Genomic DNA, 23081 nt, shown 5'->3' with positions numbered 1-23081 from the left:
GCAACTACCAAAGCTTTTCTTCAAACCCCACTATCTCCTCCTCTGAGGGGGCAAGGGCAGCAGATGCATGGGAATACCATGATCAGCCTGCACAGCACGTGACTGCTAAGTTATATCACTGCCCCTTCGCCCGTCGCGGTTTCCAAATCTAGGAACTCACTCCTAGAGAGCGCCGTGGGTGTAGCTGCACAACAGAGATTCCAACGGTGGCTCACCACTGCCACCTTCTCAAGGGTAATGAACACAGACCTTGCCAACAACACCCACATCCCACGAGTAAACAAAATAAACTTCTTTACCCAGAGAGAAAGTGGTTAGAATGTGGAACACATAACCACACTGAGGTGGATATTGTAAATGCTGTGGAAGGGAAAGCTAGGTAAACACGTGAAGGAGAAGTAACAGAAGGATATACTGATAAGGTTTGTTAAAGGAAGGATGATCGTATGAAGCATAAATGCCAGTAGGGACCTGTTGGGCAGAACGGACTGCGCTGCAAATTCGACGTAATCCTTTCTATGTATTCCAGTCAGACTTGCCTCGAGCCAGAAACCAAGTCATTTTAAGTGAGAGCACTTGCCACAGGGCAAGCCTACAGCAACGATCACTTGTGTGTGGTTTGTGGATTGACTGTAAAAGCTACAACATGCAAGGCTGAAGCACCTTTGCCTGCACTTCCCTCATGAACGTGCCACTCAAAAAGTCAGAGGATGGCTGGGAGATCCCACCCCAGCAGCATCACCCCCTTCAGTTTCCAATTCAGTACACTGTGGTTTGGTTCTCCTTTCTCTCAAAGCTTTAATGAGATTGAAATGATCAAACTTGATCACTTTTCTCCAGCCTCCCACCACCTTTTTAAATGGAAGACACCACTCTTCTAGAGCTAAATGGAGCAATAGACTGCTATTAATTCAGATGCTCATCAGGCATAAAAACAGAGAGCTAGGCTACAGATGCTGTTAAAATATATCCCATTTCAAGCAAAATTAAAGGTTTGCTTTTGGAAGCACCAAGTTAAATAGCCATTCATTTGAAGAGTTTTGTTTTGAAGCTGTGGTTGCAAATAATGACAAAAACACAGCACATCTACACACCCTGGACCTCAGACTCTCTTTTTGCTATGTGACACTGGGTCACATGAAGATAAAAGGGAGGCACTAAGGACTGCAGGGCTCTGTAGAAACGTCAGTTGTGGTCCCTGTGAAGATACTGCATTCCACTTGTAATGGTTCATTTAGCCTACAACACGACCAAGTTTGAGCCATAGGGTGAGACTGAATAGGCCGGGGATTATTTTCACTGGAGCGGAGGCCGAGGGGTTACTTAATGGAGGTTTATAAAATCATGAGGGACATGGAAAGGGTGAATAGCCAAGTTCTTACCCCAGGGAAGGGGAAGCCAAAACTAAAGTGCATAGATTTAAGGTGAGAGGGAAAGCTTTAAAAAGGGACCGGACCTAAGGGGCATCTTTTTCATACAGAGGGTGGTGCATGTATGGAAATGAGCTGCCAGAAGAAGTGGTGGAGGCTGGTACAATTACAACATTTAAGAAGCATCTGGATGGGCATATGAATAGAAAGGGTTTGAGAGGAATATGGGCCAAATGGGACTAGATTAGTTTAAGATATTTGGTTGGCACAGAGCGGTTAGACCAAAAGGTCTGTTTTCATGCTGTATGACCGTATGGGTTTGAGGCATTTGAGCAGACCAAGTGTGAGAGCCCAATGGCATGAGGGCATGGGGGCATGGAGACTTGAAATGCTACTGTCATGGCCACACACAGACAGACACACACCATACAAGACTACAGCCAAATGCAATTAGAATAGACAGTTGTTTGATATCTGGCAAGGACACGATGAGCCCAAAGGCCTCTTTCTGTTCTGTAAAACCTGACTCTATGGCTTCACAAGTAAGTAGTACTTTCCTGGCACAAAATTGGTCAATAAGACACCAAAATTCCCAGGCTGCCCGACAGACAAGGGCACACAACAAAACCTTGGATTTAGTAAAATGAAGTAAACTATTCCTAGGCACTTTCCAGCAACGTAACCAGACAAAAACTGACATTGCGGTGGGGAAAGAGACATTATTACAGGTGGCTAAAAGCCTGGTCAAAAAGGTATGTGATAAGCACTGTCAGACGAAGGTAGAGAGAGAAAAATAAATATCTTATAATTGTGTAAGAAAGAAAATTAATTACATTTCATGTCTATTACTGTTTATCAAACAGGAGGGATAGGTGAAATTGATGATACACAAAGCACCCAAGTTGGGGAAATGCAAATTTATTGCAGCTTGAAGTGTTAGAGAATTAGAGTAGCAAGGCTACAGACGGATTGAAACACATTTTTAAAATTTGATGCATCAGTGGCCTATTATTCCGCATACATGGCAAGCAGACAGGGTGATGTTAGGGTATGGGCAGAGTTTTGGGTAAGTTTAACTTGCTTGAGATGTTGCGGAGGTGGGGAGGAGAGAAATGGGTGGTGAGAGAGCAGTTTTCAGAATAGTCAAGTTGAGGTAACAAAGTATTTCAGCAACAAAGAATTTGAAGCAGGTTTGGTGACATAGCAAGTGGTGGTGATGGAAGTGAGATTCCAACCCCCAATTACATGGAGACCTCTAACTGTCTGATGACCGCTCACACACACACACCATGTACACTCCCTTTGTTGTATTTTAGCCATCCAATGAAGACAGAGGGCATCCAAAAACCCAAAGGCACCTCCTCCAGCCTGAAAAGGTCACAACTCAATGGGTTATCAAAACTTTTCAGAAGTGTTTACATGAGAAGATTAAAATAGAAGACTTATCATGCAAACAGCAGTTTGATAAAAGTATGCATCTGTTTTTGCCAAGATAGTGTTTAACAATTACAGACTAGGGCAGAATCAAAGTTTTCATTATATAAACTACAAACAGCTTCACTCAACAAAAAGTTCTGGTGAAAGCGAGACGATATGGGGCTTAATTCTTTGCAACAGGAGGGCTGACTGGATAGGCAAGGAACCAAGTTAGCTGCTGTAGTTTTAGCAAACTTTTGTACAGCATCTTTATTATGTAAAAAAAAAGCCCCACACCCCCCCACCCTGAGATGGTTCACAGGAACATTTAAAAGGATATTATTCCACCCCCTGAAATAAAAGTGTATGAAATGGAGCGAGGGGAAATCAAGGAGAGCAGCAGTGTAGTTTGACAAACAGAAGCTACACAGCAGCGGTAAAACAAGGCAGACAGGAAGTGGCCTGGTGTCAGAGTGGCAGAAGGTGCATGTGGGCAATTGAGACTCTAAAGCACCAAGCGATTCGAAAACACAGATGAGAATGGAGTTTTTGAAAAAAAAACACTTTCCGCCATGAAATTTCTGAAGAAGAAAGAATCAAGTCAGGTTGGGTAACTCACCCCTCAAATCCCATTCAAATCAAACCAGCTACAATCACAACCTGACAAACATAGCGTCAATCCACTATCACTGCCAACAATACCTTCTGTGATAATTTCCTTTTGATTCTGTGAACAAAGTTCACATTCTTGTAATGTGTTATCAGAATAACGAAGACATGTTTCAAGGGCAGGAGGAGGTACGGAATATGCCTGCATACCACACAAACAAAGAAAAAGTAGCAGTGGTGATTAAGGAGGAGAGAGACAACCCTGGAGGAGTTAAAGACAGAATCAAAACTGCTTAGAGTTCGAGAAACGCTGTCCTTAGGAATGCCTGGAGTGATTCTAAGGATGAAGGAATTTAGTTACAAAGTTGGGCTGGAGAGACAAGGATTGTTCTCCTTGGAGCAAAGGACATGGACACGAGATTTAATAGAGTTGCACTAGATTATGACAGGTTTAGACAACGTAAACAAACAAATTTCCCATTAGTGCAAAGATTAGGCCTCACAACTTGGTTTTGGACAAGAGACAAAAGGCTGATGAGAAGATTATTTTTTAAACGCACAAGAATTGGTAATGATCTAAGTATCACGATATACAAGGGACATAGAAACAGACCCAAATTGATGACCTCACAAGTAAGTTGAAAGAGCAGCTAAGGAAGATCAATTTCCAGAGCTTTAGGGATAGCAGGGCTAAGGGGATGAGTGGATTGCTCTACAGGGGCTGGCATGGACTCAATGAGCTGAATGGCCTGCTACTGTGCCATATTGATATATGACAAATATACATTTTTACAAAATACACAAAATCATTATTTACAGGAGTAGGCTTGGTTTGGGAAAGATGGAAGGTGAATCATGAGAGACTTGGACACAGGCACAGACCAGATGGACCAACTGGCCTGTTTCTGTGGCATACGTGGATGATTTCTGATCTTTTTAATGGGCTCCGTTCAGGGTTTTTAATATTATACCCTTCACAATAAAACAAAAACGATGCTGGAGACCTGAAACAAAACCAGAAAAGTGCTGGAGAAACTCAGCGAGTCTGGTGGTATCTGTGGAGAGAAAGCAGAGTCTTTCTAGGCCTTCACTGAACCCAAAACAACGACTCTGTTTTCTCTCGTTACAGATGCTGCCAGATCTGTGGCGTTTCACTAACAATCTATTTTTGCCCTCACATTCGTTAGTGGGACTGGCAAATCTGCATTTACTGTCCATCCCCAATTCCCGTTGAAATAAGTGGCTTGCTAGGCCACTTTAGAGAAAAATTAAGAGTCAACAAGACTGCCATGGAGATGGAGTCACGTATAAACCAGACTAGATAAGGATGATCGCGCTCCTTATCTAAAAAAAGGAACAGTGAACGAAATGGATTTATATGACAATCAATGATAGTTTCATGGTCACCACTATAAACAGACTTGAATTCCAGATTAATTTGTAATTTATTCAATTTAAACACCACCAGTTGTCATGGTAGTAATTTGAACCAATGTCCCAAAACCATTAGCCTGGGCTTCTGAAATTTTCTCTCTCTCTCTCTCGTAACTGCATAGTACAATAGGGACAACAACTTCTATTTTCACATAGCACCTCTAATGTTACAAAACATTCCAGGGTGCTTCACAACAGCACGAGACAACCATTTGAGGCAGCATTAGGTCAGATGACCAAAAGCTTCGTCAAAGAGGTGCAGTTTAGGGGGTATGTTAAAAGGAGGAAAGCTAGGTAGAGAGATAGGGAGGGAATTGCAGAACTTGGGGCCTAAATAAGGGAGGGTACAAACACCAGTGGAAGTGTGATAACTGGGGCTGCTGAGGAGGCCACATTAGATGTGCATAGTTTTCCGTGGGCTTTGGGGCTACAGTGGATCACAGACGAGGAGGAGGAGTGAGGCCAGGGTGAGTTGAAAACCAGGATGAAAACATTCAAATCAAGATGAAAAAGCAGAAGCCAAATGTTGGTTAGCAAGTGCAAGGTATTAGATAACAAGATCTGCTGCGAGTTAGGACAGGGTAACAATGCTTCATATGACTAAAGTCTCAGTGTGCAGAGAATGTTCAGATGGTCAAGTCTGGAGTTAGCAAATCGATGAATGAGGTGAGACAGGGTGAAAGGGACAGTATCAGTGAGATATGGTCAGAAGTTCATCTAGGGATCAAACATGACGCAAAGCTCTCCAACAATCTGATCCTTCCCACAGCAGCTCAGAGAGCCACATAATAGTCGTACGTGAATTCCAATGCAATTATTGCCTCAGCTCATTTCAAGCACCAGATACTCTCCCAGGTGTTCAGAATGATCATATAAAATATACATAAAAATTGAAACCAAATTGAAACCAAACAACTGGATTAGTTACACATATATTTTTCTTTAAAATGGGAGCTACTAGAGCAGATCAGGAACTGGAAATTTTGCAGCAAGCAGCTTACCCCATGATGAACCTCCATCAGCTGCAGATGAAGTCAGGGCTGTAAAAGCATACTCTCCACTTGCCAGGATGACAGTAGCTGCGCAATACTCAGAAGCTAGATATCAGAGCACCAAGCAGACCCACTGGCTATGCAGCACATTTACTAGCCTCACTAGCCAACAATACATTCCTTCCATCATTGCACATACCACAGCCATTAACTACATACGTTGTCATTTACATTATTTGTTCCTAGAATGTGCGAGTCACTGACAAAGCCAGCATTCGATCCCCTTCCCCAACTGTCTTTGAGAAGGCATTATGGAACCACCAAGTTAAACTGCTGCACACATGTTGGTGTAGATACATGCCACCATGAAGCACTGTTTCATGTGCCAATTAGCTCAGTGTTATTGCACCGTTAAGGAATTTGAAGAGACATTTTTTTAAAATGTAAAAAAAGTAACAACTTCTGTTCGGTGTCCAAGTAACATAATTACACACTAAACACTGACTATTCAATATTCTTCATGTGCAATTTAAAATTAAAAACCTATTGCACCAGCCAAAAAAATACTTTTGAATAAAGTCCTGTAATTGTAAGAACAGAAGGGCAATTCATATTCCCAGTAATATTCCCCATGACTTATTACAAGTATGATTCAGATCACAATATGAGCTACAAACCATATAGATTAGATCCCTATATCTCCACACTCTTCAATAACAGATCCTTCCTGGAAAAGCACATGCAATCTGGTCCCTTTCTGCATCTTGGTCTTCCCCCATAACACTCGACAGCAAACAGTCACACTCATCCTCGATAGCCATATCACTACCACTCCAATCTTCACACCTTTGCCTCAAAATCTGGCCTTTTCTTCTGTTCTGTTATCTTGATGCTGGCCTGCCCTACTTGAATCTGGTTTGGCTTGGTCCATTCACTGCCTCATGGGCAAGCAAATCCTAAAATCAAACAGTGCCCTTAGTGTCAGGAAGAAAGTATACACTGGCACTTGCATAGTGCCTTTCATACCACAGGATCTTTCAGCAACAGAACACTCCAGTGAAGCACCTCAGAGCCTTTGTTGCATTGATATAGCATCTTTGAGAGCAGTTGCTGTTGACAGCCTAAATTAAAGCACCCAGGGGTGCTTAGCAGCAGCACATCTGTGCACAGAAAGCTCCCACAAGCAGTGCAATAATGGCCAGATAACCTGGTTTTAAAAAGTGTTGTTGATTGGAGGATAATTATCGACCAGGACACAAAAGGTTGACCCACTGCTCCCTTGTGAAATAGGATCACTGAATCGGTTCTGGCAAGAAGGGTCTTATTTTACAGCCTCATCTCCAACCATCCTCCTACATGTACTATTTTACTAGATTATTTTTAATGAATCTGCCATTGTGTTAAACATAGGAAGGTGAATTGAAGAGAGACATCTGAACTCATGACACAAGGGTGACCCACACTGACAAAGGACTTCATGGCAGAGAGGTCTCTTCAACAAGTCACACACCAATCACTGGTGTCAGAAAAATTCACTAGCTGACTCCAGACAATCCCCAATTTTATTGTTATTATTCATTCATGGGATGAGGGCATCTGTGGTTAGGTCAGCAGTTATTGCCCATCCCTAAATGCCCAGAGGGCAGTTAAGAGTCAACCACATTGCTGTGGGTCTAGAGTCACATGTAGGTCAGTGTAGGTAAGGATGGCAGTTTCCTTCCCTAAAGGACATTAGTAAACCAGCTGGGTTTTTCAGACAATTAACAATGGTTTTGAGGTCACCATTAGGTTCTTAACTCCAGACATTTAAAAAAAAAAATTCGACTATCTGCTGTGACAGGATTCGAACCGGAGTGCCCAGAACATTACCTGGGTCTCTGGATTAACAGTCCAGCAGCAATACCCCTAGGCCATCACGTTCCCAGCTAACACAAATCCAAGCCAATAGCCAAATTAAGCAAAGCTGGTATCTGTAAAGATGACCACGAAGGCGTGAGATTCTCAAAAAATTCCAACTGAATCACTAATGCTTTTATGGTAAACTAGGAACACTATCACTTTGAGTTGGATTTACCTATATGTGACTCCAGCACCCCTCACCAGCAAGCTAAGCTCCCAAGACAGTAGTCTAGCACACCACATCAAAGCTCCAGCAGTTCTAAAAGGCAGATCACTACCATCTTCATTTGGAAAGAAGGGGAACTAAGGTCCCTTAGGAAGTAGCTCTTTTCTAAATACCAACCGTGCTAGCAACATCTACACAGGCAAGGCAAAGAGCTGGCATTCCAAAAACACCCAGTTCAATAAAGTTCTGAAAAAGGGTCACAGGAGTCAAAATGCTAACTGTTTTCTCTTCACAGATGCTGCCAGAACTGCTGAGCTCCTCCAATAATTTCTAGTTTTGCTTTCACTCAAAAAGAAAACAAGGCTTCTTGTTTCAGATTGGTACTGGATGCCATTTGAAGTTCCCAGTACATGACGTAACAACATAGCACACCCTGGAATAGTTTCAGCCTGGCCAGAGTAGTTCATTCACCCATTAAGACAGCCATCATACTCATCACTTCGACCTTTGCCTCAAGGTAAAATTAAACTAGTTTTAATTCCAGTGGTGCGTCAGTCAGTGATCCTTTCAACCAATGCTGTGCAGCACTCTCTTACTATTTGAAGTTTGCTTCTTAACTCTAATTGGACTCTGTCCTTTCTCTTTCAAGGGCATTCCACTTGTTCCAACCCTACAACATCTCCCCCACCTTTTCTGAATCTTTTATACCCTCATATAGAACAGTGAAGACTCCATGGGTCACATAATCTACTCCTGCTCAGATTTCTTGTACTCCCTCCTAAAAGATTTGTAAACCATGTCTCCTTTATTGCTACATTATATTGCCATGTAGCGATTTGTGACTGTAGCTCAACCAAATCATGTTCATTTGATGCACACTATTTATATTTGAGCATTATGAACCTTCTCTGCACATTCCTCAGCATCTTCTAGACATTTACAATGTCGATGGTAGCCATGATGTGGAGATGCTGGTGTTGGACTGGAGTGGACAACGTCAGATGGAGGACTGTGACTTCTGACTAAGAAACAGTGCCCTGAAAGCTTGTGATTTTGAATAAAACCCGTTGGACTAATATCTGGTGTCATGTGACTTCTGACTTTATAGACATTTACAGTACAGAAGGTGATCATTCATCCCATTGTGTCTATGCCAGCCACACATGTGACTACACTCCCTTTTTTCAGCTTTTGGCCCATAGCCCTGGAGGCTATGACAGCACAAGTGAACTGTCCTCCTCAGCCTGCTTTTATCTATTATGACACTTTCCTCCTCCAAATTCCAACACACTTTCTGCACTGTATGCCTCTTTTCCATTTATGGACCGTTACCCATCCTTTACCATAAAGATGATTTGGCTGCAGGTATAAGCAAATAAAATCACAGCCTAATTGGACACATTATGGAAGGTGATAATTCCTTGTAATGTTTTACTGATAAAAACAAATTCAGTTCAAAATTATGGTGAAATTAAGCAGAATACCATACCAGTTTAAAACTGTTGAGCGTTTGATGCACTTTATCTAGACAAATTACAGCCAGCATCATAATTTCCAGTGGCTGACAGCATATATATGATTCCAACCCAACAAGCCAGATCCAGTTGAAACCTCACCAGGAGGAGCCAAGGCATGGAAATAAATAATACTGGGGTCAAAGAGATGACAGACCACGTCTATCTTTGGGAGACAGCTAGGCCTCATTGAATGCAGTCCCCTTCAATACGTGGCTGATAGTCAGCAACCTCCGAGCACGGAGGAATCGAGTGCCCTCCAACCTTAAAAACTTACTTCAAACATTTAAAAACCTGCGACCTGCGAGCACGTGGGTGGCCCAACAAGCGTTTAAGGCTGTGAAATAAAAGCTCGCACCATGGCCATTTAAAAAAGTTCTCAAACAAAAAAAAACCGTAGGCTGATACAAATCAGCAAGAGCACTAAAAAAAAAATTCCCCCGCCACCTCCCCAAAAGCAACACTATTCTAGAGTACAATCCGACCATTGCTATATTTAGGTTTCGTTTCCGTTTTAAGAACTGTTTTAAAAAAAAATCGTTCGAAGGTTTCACTATAGATGATAACGTGCTCGAATTAGCTGCACACAAGCAGACGGGTAAAGTCCGCCCCAAATGTCCCTTTTACCTGGTGGTGAAGGGAGTGGAAAATAACTGGGCTAATTTTACTACGCCGGGTTTTTCGGTTTGCTCAAGAGCAGCACCCAGTAATGTATTTTTTTTTTGAAGAGAGAAAGAGAGAACCGGGCTTGTCCGACCCAGAAACAGGCAGCCACTCCTGCCCGTGTCTATCTGCATTGCAGGGCCCTGAGCAGCAAGGGGCGGCTTTGAAATGGTCACCTCACCGGCTCCTTACCTCCTCCTCGGCGTGCGGTAGAGAGACACGGACGGCCAACCGCAGGCAGGAGGTCCCACTCAAATCTCCCGGTTTGCAGGCTGGTGTGGATCGGTGACTGCGACAGGGGGAACAGCACTGTGCTGAATACCCCTGTGCGGGAGGCCGGACAGTTACAGCGAGCCTGTAAACGGGATACAATGTAGCACAGTCCCCCTGAGAATGTCACACACAGATACACATTAACTTACTGTTTCACTCCACACAGCGCAGTTGCTGGCTCTCGCAAATCGTTTCTTTAGAAAAGGTTAAATGTCTTTTCGAAACGAAACCAAAGCTCTGACCCGCGGGGGAAACAAACCCTTACCCTGGCCTGCTGGCTTGGCCGCTTTAAAGAAACGAGGAGTGGCTGCAGTCCTCCTTCACCCTGCAGTAAAACCTTCCCCTCTATCTATTTCTCTCTCTCTCTCTCTTTTCGCTATTCCACGGTCCGTCCCTCCCACTCGTGGCAGCACTTATTCAACCTGGAGTGCGAGCGGGGACATGAGGGTGTGGACGATTTGGGGGAGGGGGTAGTAGAGAAGGGAAATGGGTGGGGAAATTCGGTGGGGAGGGGTTAGCGGAGTTGGGGATGGGGCCAGGGGGGGGAATGTGGAGAATGTCGATGTAAGCAAGGACTGGGTGGGGGGAGATGATGTGAGGGGGTCTGGGGATGTGAGGAATGTGGGGAGGAAGGGTAAGGACGTGGGGAATTAGGATTTGGGGAGGGGAATGTGGATGTTGTGGGGGACAAGGGGTGGGAGGGGATGTGGATGTTGTGGGGGATTTGGGGGGGGAAGGAGTGTGATTGTGATTGTGGGGGTGGGAATATTGGGGAGAGATGGATGGGAGCATTGGGGCAGGAGAGACGGATGGGGGCAAGACAGAGACGGGGGCGTTGGGGGCAAGAGAGGGACGGGGGCTTTGGGGGCGAGAGAGGGACGGGGGCTTTGGGGGCGGGCGGAGAGGATTGGGGGCATTGGTGGGGAAGAAAGGATGGAGGCATTGGGGGGAGAGGGATGGAGTAGTGGGGGCGATGGGGAGGTGGGGGGATGTTGGGGATATGGGAGTTGAGATGTGGGGGAGCGGGATGGTGGATAGAGGTGGGACGATGAAGGGGTGGAGGGAATATATGGAGGTTGAAGTTATTAGTGGAGGGAGGGAGATTTGAAAAGAAGATGGTTGGGAAGTGCGGTCCTGGATGTGAGCTGGGAATAGGGACACCTGGGAGGAGGAATGTGTTGTGTGTTTAGGGTGGGAGGATGTTGAGGGGCTTGTTGGCTGGAACTGGGAATGTGTAGGTGGGGGGGCGGAGTTGGCGAAGCTGGGTAAGAGGAGGGAGGTGTGTGTAGAGGGCAGCTCAACTCCCCTTGCCCGGCGGGGGTGGGCGGAGGCATGCTCATGAACCTGTGTCTTTTATATCTACGGGTTTTACCCATCCCTTATCAAACCTTCAATCCTCACACCCCCTTTGAAAATATCACATCGTTAAGAAATAACAAATTAACTCTGCATGACTGTTCCAATGACGTCAGCAGGTAGCTGGTGTTTCCTGGACGAGGTTTTCTTAAGAAGCAGTTTCCTGGAGCCCATCAGAGAGCCTGGACCATACAGAGGGAGAGAGGAACCCAGGATCCGACTGGGGTACAGCCACTAATCTTCCCTCTCCACCCCTTCCTCTGCTGTTCCACTGTCCCCGCTCTCTCTAACCCTCCTGCCCTGTTCCACTACCTTGTCTCTCTAACTCTCTTTCCCTGTTCCACTACCCTCTCTCTCTAACCCTCCTGCCCTGTTCCACTACCTTCTCTTTATAACCCTCCTGCCCTGTTCCACTACCCCCCGCCCCTTTTGCCCTGTTTCACTACCCTCCACCCCCTCCTGTCCTGTTCCACTACATCCCCCCACCCTGTCCTCTCCTGTTCCACTATCCCTTCTCTGTCTAACCCTCCTGCCCTGTTCCACTGCTCCCCCCCCCCCCTTTGCCCTGTTCCCCTACCCCTGCTCTCTACCCCCTCCTCTCTTGTTCCACTGTCCCCTCTCTCTCTCTAACCCTCCTGCTCTGTTCCATTGTCCCCTCTCTCTCTAACCCTCCTGCTCTGTTCCACTACCCCCTCTCTCTACCTCTCCTGCCCTGTTCCACTGCCCCCCACCCTGTTTGTCCTGTTTCACTATCACCTCTCTCTACCGTCTACCTACCACCTCATGTCTCTCTCTAACCTCTCCTGTTCCACGCACCCCTGTCCACCCCCTCCACTCTTTGGAGAAGGGCTAGAGAAGAGGTGGAGAGGGGGTAGAGAGGAGAAGGAGTAGAGAGAAACCTCTAACCCCTCCCCTGTGCTCTCTAACCCCTCCCTGTCTCTGTGGCAACAGAGAGCACATCTTTGGGGTGCAGCCACCATCTGCTTGCGATCCAACCACCAGAGCCCTCACTCAAGAGTTCCTTCAGTGTTTAGACAAGGATGGAGCAAATAAGGAAGAGCTGTTACTATTGCCTGGAGACTCAGTAACTGCAGGGCACGTTTGAGTTCAGTGGCAAAACAATCAGAGGCAAGATAAGGAGGGGGAACAAAGCAAAGAACTGGGGATGTTGGAAATCAGAAACAGAAATTGCCAGATAAACTCAGCAGGTCAGGCAGCATCTGTGGAGAGAAAGCAGAGTGAACATTTTGGGTCCAATGTCATTTCATCAGAACAGTTCTGAAGAAGGGTCGCTAGATCCAACATGTTCACTCTGCTTTCTCTCCACAGATGCTGCCTGACCTGCTGAGTTTATCTGGCAATTTCTGTTTTTGTCGCAAGATAAGGAAGATGTTTTTTAAAAAAAAATGCAGTAAGTTATTTTGATCTGGAATCCACTCCCTGGCAGACTGGTGGAAGCTGATTCAATATTGACCTATAATTTGCTGTCTAAATACTGGCATGGCTCATAGCACTTGCTACACGAATGGAAGGTGAGGGAGTGTTAGGAAATATTTTCAACATAATTAAATAATTCCCCACTTGTGTCTTGCCCAAATGCCAGTTTATTACTCAGGCATGAATGGTATAATTATCATTACAGGTAAGAAACAGATTCATGCTAACTTGTTTCTTGCAGGCCAAAAAATAATGTGACCTCTGTAGATGTTGACCCTCAACTGGCCTGTGAATTTGTACTTTAAAGAGGCTTTCCTCTTTGTTAGTACATTGCCGTTGTGTGAATTATATTGCATGATATTCCCAACTTGTATCCTGAAGTAGGCTCCTTCTTACCCAACCTCCAGATTTGGCATAATTGCTGTCTTGATGGTTTCAGGGGTGGCTTAGTTCAGTTGGCTGGACAGCTAGTTCGCAGAGTGATGCCAATAGTGCAGGTTCGATTCCCACACTGGCTGAGATTACAGTGAAGTCCCCATCTTCTCAGCCTCGCCTGAGGCGTGGTGACCTTCAGGTTAAACCACCACCAGTTGCTTTTCTTAAATGACAGAGCAACCCATAGGTCTATTATCATATATATAGAACAGTAGCAACTCCAGTTACCAACGCAAAACAAACAGATTTGAAGAGAAGATTTCAAGGAAAAAGAAGAGGAGAATACAGAATATCTACTTAAGATGGGTTGAATACTGAGGGAGGTTTTTGGCAAATGAAACAAATGGCACCAGGAAGAGATGATGCGGAGATTCCAGTGTTGGATTGGGGTGGACAAATCAAAAATCACATGACACCAGGTTATAGTCCAACTGGCTTATTTCAAAAATGCAAGCTTTCAAAGCTCAGCTCCTTTCTCGGGTGTAGTGTGAGAGATAAGACACAGAACTTATACGCAGAAAGGTAACAACCCTAAAACAGGCTGCCTCTTGTTGGATCTTTAATGAGTTAGGAAGGAGACTACTGATTAAAATGCAAAATCCAGATTTCTTTCCAGTCATTGTCCCAAGATAATTAAAGGTTTTATCATTGTATACAAGAGGTGACATCTCAGGTCAGACAATGCATTTTAGGTGTGAGGCCTTGTTTAGAATTTAATTTTTAAACTGGGGTCAGGTTTTGTTTTGAGCAAAACTGAATGTATCTGCAACTCCACAAACACCTTGGGTAATAATTTGTGTGTGTGTGCGCGTGTGCATGCATGTTTGAGAGAGAGAGAGTATGAAGGAGTGTATTTGTGTGAGGGAGTGTGTATGTGTGAGACTGTGTGTGAGAGAGAGAGTCATGTAAGTGTGCAAGTGTGTGTGTGTATGTGTGCACAAATGTGTGTGTGTGCGTGTGTGTGTGGGAGTATGTAATGTGGAGGGATCACCTGTGTTACGACATGAACCCAAGATCACAATTGAGGCCAACCTCATTGGTATGGAACTTAGCTATCAGCCTCTGCTGAGCTATCTTGAGTTGTTGTGTACTTCGAAGTCCACCTTAGAGGACACTTAGCCAAAGACCAGAAGCTGAATCTTCAGGTAAGTGCCCTCCAAGGTGAACTTCAAGACACGCAACAATACAAAATCGCTGAGCAGAGGCTGATAGCTAAGTTCCATACCAATTAGGACAGCCTCAATCATGATCTTGGGTTCATGTCACACTACAAGTGACCCCACCACACTACATACTCCCACGCGCACACACACATGCGTACATACACACACACTCGCACTGACCCCCTCACATTCGCTCACACACATACACTCCTTCACACACACACTCTCTCAAGCACACACACAAATAATTCCATCCAAGATGTTTGTGTAGTTGCAGATACATTCTGTTTTGCTCAAAAAAAACTTTATCCCAGTTTAAAACATAGACAGATTCTAAGCAGGACCTCACACCTAAAATGCACTGTCTGACCTGAGATGTCACCTTTTGTATATATTGATAAAACCTTTAATTATCTCAGGACAATGACTTGAAAGGAATCTGGATTTTGCATTTTAATCGGTAGTCTCCTTCCTAACTGATTAAAGATTCAACAAGAGGCAGCCAGTTTTGGGGTTATTACCTTTCTGCTTCTCAATTCTGTGTCTTAAACCCTCCCTCTCACACTATGCCTGAGGAAAGAGCTGAGCTATGAACGCTTGCGTTTTGGAATAAACATGTTGGGCTATAACCTGGTGTTGTGTGACTTTTGACCAGGCAGAGGTTTGCACGGATCTACTACCAGCCACGGTGTAGACGATGATGAACGACAATGACAAAATAAAGAGGATTTATGTTAGATATTATAATGCATGTAATGAGCTAGCAAATAATTAACCAAAGAACTGTAAACATTTCAAACATCCAAGGAAAGAGCACATGACCAGTTAGACAATCTCAAATAGTTAAGTGGTACTGTTTCTGCATTTCCATTGTTCTGGTCAGTCCAGCTTCTCATACCTAACAACCATTCAGCCAATTGAGTTCACACCAACCCTCAGCCCACCCAGATCCACCCCATCTCTATAACCCCTGCATTTCCCATGGCTAATCCACCCAGCCTGCACACCTCTGACTGTGGGAGGAAACCCACGCAGAGACGGGGAGAGTGTGCAAACTCCACACAGACAGTCACTTGAGGGTGGAATTGAACCCAGGTCCCTGGTGCTGTGAGGCAGTAGTGCTGACCACTGAGCTACATATTGTTAATATGTATGTTATGGTTTCATCTGCTATTGTTCTGGCTGATATTAGAGATTAATTTGTCTTAAGATGGTTAATCACATCAAGATGTAATTAACTATAGGACTTGGGCAAATTTTAAAAGTGTGTAGTTGAACATGGATGTCTGAAACCTACTGGGCAAGATGCATCATTGCTGTTAATGTCATGAACCCAGCATGGCACCCTGACACCTGCCTCACCACTCACCTGCTTTGAATAGCATATGAAGTTATAAAATATTTGCAGCACAGAACTAGAAAGTTCAGCCTCATGGGGGACTGCAATTATTTATGCTCCTCCCACCTCTCCATATCTCAAGCTATCACACCAAATTCACATCCCCTTTCAGGTTACTGATTTGGAAATATATTGTGGTTTCTCAGTCGTCAATGGGTCAAAATCTGGTAATTCCCATTCTAACAGCATTGTGGAAGTAGCTTCATCAATAGGCTGCAGTGGTTCAAGAAGATGACTCAGTGATAGGAAATGTTGGCCCTGTCAGCGACACTCACGAATCATGAATGAACTTTAAAAATGATTTTGCCCATTTTAACAGATTGCTGAATGCTGTCACTATCCTTCACATTACATTTGAGATTTGTATACATATAAAATGCCCTATAGATACAGTTATAAATACAGTGATATCAACTCCTGGGGGACACTGTGTTAGAACATTATGCAGACTGAAAAACAGCCATTCATATTATTCTCAGCTAGCCAAGTACTGAGACTCCCAATGCCCCTTTCAACACTTTGGCTTTAATTTGTTAACAAGTCTATGATGTGGTTCTTTTGTTAAATGCCTTAGTAAATATCACTGTAAATCCATATACATATTAACTGCTTCATCAAGCATCTCCATTTTCTCATCAAAGAACTCAAATAAGTTAATCAAATATGATATGCCTTGATCAAATCCATGCTGGTTTTAATTTATCCATTCATACTTTTCTAAATGCTAGTTCATTTTGTCTCTGTAAGTTTCCCCACCTCCAACAATTGGTCCATCAGTACTGGGTTCATCCTTTCCAATGTTTTATTTTAACAGGGCTGGAACATTTGCAACCCTACATCCTCAACACTACCATATCCAAATAAGATTGAGGCTTGGAAGCACTGTAATGTCCACCTTTATTTCTCTTATAACCTAGACTTCATCCTAACCAACTGAGAGACTGTTCTTCTTTGGAACTGCCCATCTTTTAAGAAATCCCCTTTATCTAACTTTACCCTATATAAAATGACACTTGCCTCCTGTCTTTCGAGTTACATCGACAGCACTGAGTTTTTTAGTGAGCCAAATGCAAAATGCTCATTTTGCTTATGCACTTGTGGGACCTGGGCATGGCTGGCCAGCATTTTATTGCTTGACCCTTCTTGCCCTTGAGAAATTGGTGGTGAGCTGCCTTCCTAAACCGTTGCTGTCTGCGTGCTGTAGGTAGACCCACAATGCTGTTAGGAAGGATTTTGCCTAGTGTCACTGGAGAAGTGACAATATATTTCCTTCAATATTGTCGCTAAACCCTCTTTTTTTGCCTTGTGTCTTTCTTGAGTACCTTGTATCCAGAAATGTTAAGTTTGCAATCTTCCCCTCTTTCAGCCAGGTCTGTGATTGTCAGTATATCATCATCCCATGTGCTTGCAGCTCACCATCTTGTAACCAGGCTCCACACATTTCCACACACACACTCCAAACCACTTCTGAACTACTTTGCATTTGCCCCTGCCTGATCTCTCCTATGTCAGAACTAATCTTTACTCTAGTGCCTCTCCCAATCTTATGTGCAACCTTTTCTGTTCTGGTAAAGATCTTGCCACTGTCTCTGTCATAAGGGATAAAGTATTTGACAAACTGATGGGGCCTGCAGGCAGACAAGTCGACAGAACCAAATGGTCTACATCCAAAGGTTGTAAAGGAAGTGGCTACAATGTTAGTGGATGCATTGGTTGAAATATTCCAGAACTGACTGGACGGGAGTCTACCATTGGATTGAAAACTCCTGTTGACACTCCTGTTCGAGAAGGAAGAGAGAGACAAAGCATGAAACCCATTAGGTTTATAAATGTTTATAGTCCCCTCTACATTGGGGTAACAAAGCATAGACTGGGTGACCGCTTCATAGAACACCTACATTATGTCTGTAAAAAAGACCCTGAGCTTCCAGTTGCCTGCCCCTCCACCACACCACCCTGTTCCCTGGCCAACATGTCTGTCTCAGGTTTGCTGCAGTGTTCCAGTAAAGCTCAGCACAAGTTGGAAGAATAGCACCTCATTTTCCACTTGGAAACTCTACAGGCTTCTGGATTCAATATCAAGTTCAACAATTTTAGGGCTTGAAGCACCCTCTTCTATGTCCTTACCCAAGCCCCCCGCACACAGGGCCTTTTTATCCCATAGTCTACTATTACACACACCCACTAATAGTCCACATTAGCAATTATTCATTCCCCTAGGATGATCATTATCAGCTCCTTTGTCTGTCCAATTGTCCTTCTCTGTCTTTGGGCTCTAGGTCCACCTATCATTTACCCCTCACCCCCTCCCCTCACCCTATCTCCTGCATAAAAACCAACCTTTTCCTAGCTACAGTCAGTTCTGAGGAAGGGTCACTTGACCCGAAACATTAACTCGGATTTCTCTCCACAGATGTTGTTAGACCTGCTGAGCTTTTCCAGCAATTCCTGTTTCTGTTGCTGATTTCCAGCATTCGCAGTTCTTTCAGTTCTTATTAAGATTAACATTTGTTGGGAACGTGCTAGGGTCCCTAATTAAGGAACAAACAGGACATTTAGAAAAGGTCAACCCATTCAAAAACATGTCAACATGGTTTTGTGAAAGGGAAATCACATTTGACAAATTGACTGAAGTTCTTTGAGGGTATTACAAGAAACGTTGGCAAAGGGCAACCAATGTGAGTAGTAGAATGTCAGAAGAACCAGTCCTAGGACCTCAGTTATTATCGACATTAATGACTTAGAGGAAGGGGTAGAGTGTAACATATCCAAATTTGCAGACAAGACAGATATGGTGGGAGGGCATGTTGTGATGAGGACATAAGGAATTTGCAAGGGGATATAGGCTGAATGGGCAAAAAAACCTGGTAGATAGAGTTCAATGTAGGAAAAGGTGAGGTCATGCTTTTTGGTGAGAGGAATCAGAAGGCAGATTATTAATTAAATGGAGAGAAACTCCAAAAAGATGTAGTACAGATGGAGATAGTAGGAACTGCCAATGCTGGAGTCTGAGATAACAAGGTGTGGAACTGGATGAACACAGCAGGCCAGGCAGCATCAGAGGAGCAGGAAAGCTGACATTTCGGGTCTCGACCCTTCTTCAGAAATGGGGGAGGGGAAGGGGTCTCTGAAATAAATAGAGAGAGGGCGAGGCGATGATGGAAGGTGGATAGTGGAGTAGATAGGTGGAGAGAAGACAGACAGGTCAAGGAGGCGGGGATGAAGCCAGTACAGGTGAGTGCAGGTAGGGAGTTGGGATGTGGGTTGGTCAGTGGGGAGGGAGGGGCAGGTAGGCGAGAGGGAAGACGGACAGGTCAAGGAGGCGGGGATGAGGCTAGTAGGTAGGAAGTGGGGGTGGGGTTTGGTCAGTGAGGTGGGAGGAGCGGATAGGTGGGAGAAAAGACGGACAGGTCAAGGAGGCGGAGACAAGATGGACTGGTCTTGGGATTACAAAGGGATCTAGATGTTCTTGCACATGAAGCACAAGAAATTAGCATGAGCGTGCAACAGATAATTAAGAACGCAGAAGGAATGTTGGCTTGTAACGCCAGGGGTTGGGGTTTAGAAATAGGAAACTTTGTTACAATACAGGGTGTTGGTATAAGGCCGTGTAGTTAAGAAAGGACATTGGTGGCAGTTCAAAAGAGATTCAACTAATTCCTGAGATGAAGGAGTTGATTTATCAAGAACAGCTAAACAGGTTGGAACTTTATTCATTGAAATTTAGAAGTTTGAAGAGTGATCTTATTGAATTGTAGATGAATCTGAGGGGGCTTACAGGATAGACATTGAAAAGATGTTTCCATTAGTGGGGGCAGCTCAAACTAAGGAATGTAGTTACAAAATAAGGGAAAAATAATTTAAGACTGAGATGCGAAGGAATTTCTCCTCCCAGAGGATACTGAATGTCTGGAATTCTATACCCCAGAGAATGTGGAGGCTAGATCACTAAAAATATTTAAAGAGGAATTTGGGGAGCAGATAGCTATGCTGAGCTGGAACAAGAGGTGTTAGACCTAGAGCTGATCAGCCATGATGCTATTGAAGGTTTGAAGGGCTGAATGGCTTGCTTCTATTTCTTATATTCTTGTTTTTTCTAATGTTTGATCCTGGTGAGCCCCTCTGTGCTCACCTCCTGCCTCCATCAAATTAGTTGAACTCTGCACCCCACATAGTTGCTAACTGTTCTGGAGGACAGTGACATCAACTGCCTCCTGTTCACCCCATGAGCCACAACTGGTTTGCAATGCTACAAGAAGTTGTTGAGGCCTCTTCTGGAATACTGTGTCCAGTTCTGGTCACCCAGTTATAGGAAGGATATTATTACGCTGGAGAGGGTTCAGAAGAGATTTACCAGGATGTTGCCTTGTCTGGAGGGTTAGAGTTATAAGGGAGAGGCTGGATAGGCTGAGACTTTTTTTCTTGGAACGTAGGAGGTTGAGGGGTGCCCTTATAGAGGTTTATAAAATCATGAGGGATATAGACAAGGTGAATGGTAGGTGCCTTTTCCCTATGATGGGCGATTTCAAGTCTAGGGGGCGTATTTTTAAGGTGATAGGAGAAAGATTTAAAAAGATGCGAGAGGCAACTTTCTTATACATAGAGTGGTTCATGTGTGGAATGAACGTCCAGAGGAAATGGTGGACGCAGTTACAATTACAACATTTAAAAGACATTTAGATAAGTACACGAATAAGAAATGTTTGAAAGAAAATGGCCAAGCGTAGGCAGGTGGGACTAGTTTACTTTGGGATTATGGTTGCCATGGACTGGTTGGACCGAAGGTTGTATTTCCATGCTGTATGACTCTTTAAGAAGCTGAAGCCATTTCTCCTACACCTCCTTCAGCCATGCATTAACCTGTATTCCCCAAGGTTCCATAATCACTAAGGTACTGCACTCGGATGAATCCAGAGACAATCACAATTGAGGTTCTCCTTTTTAACCTCCTGTCTATCTCCTGAAACTCTGACTGTAGGAACTCAATCCTCTTCCTCTCCTAAGACGTTGGTTCCCATGTGAACTAAGACTTCTGGCTATTGTCCTTAACCGTTCAAACAATTCTGCACCCTCTGTACTGGCTCCAGGAAGGCAATACACTTTTGCAAGACTCTCATTGGCAGTTGCAGAAACTGTGTGCCCCCATGTCCATGAAAACCCCCATGCTCTCTGCAAGTGGGATCGTGTACTGGTCCCAGGAGTGGGATATGGGGTAAATTAATCGGATGGAAGGTGAAGGGGTGAGGGTGGGAGTGGAGGGAGGCTGGAGTGGAATGTGCATGAGGAAGGCCACACTGTCTGGGAAAGGGAGACCACCTGGGTGGGAAAAGGCGGAACAGCCTGAATATTTAGCTGCAGGCCATGAAGCTCTTGGTTCCGGGGAATGAATGCCTATCTGGGAGCCCTTTAAGGATGGTAACAGGACCTTCAAAACTGCAAGATAATAACAGGGGCAGACACTTCCAGCTACAACATTCCTTGTGCTTCCCGCACATGCATATAGGTAATCACAGAATCACAAAAGGAGGCCATTCAGCCCATTGTGCCTAGACGTGCTCTTCAAATGAGCATTATTACTCATGAGGTAATGAGTTGATAACAATGTAATTGTGCAATAAAAGCCCATGCTGCCCTGGAGTGGAAATGGCACTCCCTTCCCTCCTGTCAAACATCCACCCCTGAATGGAAACCATTGCATGTACTTCAGCACTTTGCCTCGCTCACCTAGGCAGTCACTTTTTCGAGAATCTGCGTGATTTGTTTGGCCTTTACTCCAGTGAACATACAGCTGTGTCAAATCTTATATCTCTGTTAAACAGAATTACCAGCACCACCCAGCCTCTCCCGTTCCTTTGCAAAGATTCAGGCCATTTTTCATAATGATTGGACACAGGAGAAAAGGCAGCTGAAAACAGCTGTCTTGCAAAACACAATAACTAGCCAAGAACTCAGTATAGGTTTGACTGTAGCTAAAATATCTTACAGCGGTTTTAATTAAAGTGGATTTCTCTTTTAAAGAGGGCTGGTTGTAAAGTTTGAGTTCACGATTCAGGGACAAACAGCCCTGCTGTATCTTATTACTGGCTCTATCCTCAGATTTTTAGCTTATTTCCTTCACTCACCGCCACCCAGCCTTGCACAGGCTTTCAGCACATGATCAGCAGCAGAAACATTCGAGTCCCTGCTGTACACTCTGGAACTCAGTTTTAAACTCGTCCTTAAAAACGTCAGCAAAATATCTTCAACTCTTTTCTGGTGAACTGTCCCAGTTCCCTGACCGCTTTTCAGTCTCCTATTTCCTCTACACAATGCTTTGGAAGGCGATGTTTTCTGTATTAAAGACATATTCTGTGCGTTGTTGTGAATCGTACGTAAACTGTCCCATTTCATTACGATCTCAGTTGTGTCCTCTGATAAAATGTCATAATTATTGAACAATGGCAGTTTCTTGTGTACTTCAGTTAAGTGATGGCTACAAGTATAGACCAAGGTTAAATCTATCTGTCCTTTCTCCCCTCCTTGTTTTTTTAATTCACTCACAGGATGAGGGTATTGCTGGCCAGGTGGTCTTTATTGCCCATTCCTGATGGCCCAGAGGGCAGTTGAGAGTCAACCACATTGCTATGGGTCTGGAGTCACATGTAGGCCAGACCAGGTAAGGAAGGGCAGTTTCCTTCCCTGAAAGGACATTAGTGAACCAGATGGATTTTTCCCGACAATCGGCAATGGATTCATGGTCATCGTTAGACTCTTAATCCCAGACTTTTTTTTATTGAATTTAAATTCCATCATCTGCTATGGCAGAATTTGAACCTGGGTCCCCAGAACATTACTTGGATCTCTGGATTAATAATCTAGCGATAATATCCCTTAGGCCTTGGAGTGCCTTTGGATTGGTCTATGATTGTGGAGACAGCAGTCCAATGGTTTGCCATTGGTGCCTGACCAGGAGACT

General features: G+C 44.3%; 1 protein-coding gene across 6 annotated transcripts in view; it reads right to left on the bottom strand.

Annotated features, from left to right (window-relative positions):
• LOC109931543 (GTPase KRas) overlaps positions 1 to 10805 on the bottom strand; it is a 65946-nt gene extending 55141 nt beyond the window's left edge. Inside the window, exons 1-2 of one of the 6 annotated variants that reach the window (XM_048610284.1) lie at positions 10602 to 10805; positions 10256 to 10418 (exon numbers count right to left, since the gene is read on the bottom strand). The gene's annotated coding sequence lies outside the window, so the exon portion shown is untranslated. Of the gene's footprint in view, positions 1 to 10255; positions 10451 to 10485 lie in introns of all 6 variants that reach the window. The other 5 variants (XM_048610283.1, XM_020530811.2, XM_020530817.2 and 2 more) reach the window with 5 other exon arrangements.
• Between the last annotated feature and the right edge of the window lie 12276 nt (positions 10806 to 23081).

Source organism: Rhincodon typus, chromosome 22, assembly GCF_021869965.1.
Source record: "Rhincodon typus isolate 14 chromosome 22, sRhiTyp1.1, whole genome shotgun sequence".
In the NCBI taxonomy this organism is placed as follows: domain Eukaryota; kingdom Metazoa; phylum Chordata; class Chondrichthyes; order Orectolobiformes; family Rhincodontidae; genus Rhincodon; species Rhincodon typus.
This window is presented reverse-complemented; position numbering and strand designations above follow the sequence as displayed.